The sequence below is a fragment of the Galeopterus variegatus genome, unplaced genomic scaffold (assembly GCF_000696425.1).
Source record: "Galeopterus variegatus unplaced genomic scaffold, G_variegatus-3.0.2 Scaffold8988, whole genome shotgun sequence".
Lineage (NCBI taxonomy): Eukaryota > Metazoa > Chordata > Mammalia > Dermoptera > Cynocephalidae > Galeopterus > Galeopterus variegatus.
Genome location: NW_007735099.1, coordinates 2,336 through 3,373, shown reverse-complemented (window position 1 = coordinate 3,373; position 1,038 = coordinate 2,336).

Here is a 1,038-nt window from a genome sequence, read left to right as displayed (position 1 = left end):
CGGCCGGTCTGTATGTGGGATCCGAACCCTCGGTGGGAGCGCTGCCATGCTTCCCAAGCGGTGCACTGTAGCAGTGCGCCACCGGGCCGGCCCTCTGGATACATATTTCTAATACTAAGAAATACACTGAAAAGATCAAGGGTTCACGCTTGAATGGTGATGGAGAACCAACTCACAGCACTTGTATATTTGGAATCTGAGAATCTCTAGGAGAACACTAGAGGGGAAAAGTAGAAGGTACTCTAAGGCAAGGAAATTAAAAAGGATAATTGGTACCAGAGAGTGAGCAATAGGTCCAAAAAAAAAAAGAAAAAAAAAAAGAGAAGATGTAAGAAAGAGAGAATACAGAGACATGAGGAGGACTAGCAACTGTGAAGGGAAAAGTTAGCATAAGAGAAAGGCACATACAAAATGTAATGCTGGTGAAAAAAAGTGGAATCTAGTAACCTCAAATGCTTCCTATCTGATAGGATGCTCATTAAGATATTATCAGCATCTAAGAGCAGACTACCTCTGCACTAACACCAGGTAAACTAGTTGTGGTTGGTATAAAAGAGACATCAAAGGCAAGTGGAATTCAATCTATAGGAGAACCTTGATTGTAAGTTACTCTGGGAGTGAATAAAGAAAGATACAGCTGTTTCAAATGGAAATTATTTAAATCTCAAATCAAGTAAATAATGACGACACAAGACTTTTTAAAAAGACTGACTCTCAAGTGTTTTTGTTAGAAACAAATCCCAGAAGATGACTTGCTCTTGCCTTGAAGCTGGGTCCTATCCTACAAGAAAGCCTGGGGAGAGATCCTTAAAACACGAGTGGTAACCGCACTGTGATAAAATAAAAGAGAACTCAAAGACCTAAAAACAAGACCCAAAACTCTTAGAAGAAAACACATGCGAAAAACTTCATGATATTGAACTTGGCAGGGCCGGCCCGTTGCTCACTCAGGAGAGTGCGGTGCTGATAACACCAACGCCACAGGTTCGGATCCCATATAGGGATGGCTGGTTCGCTCACTGGCTGAGCGTGGTGCTG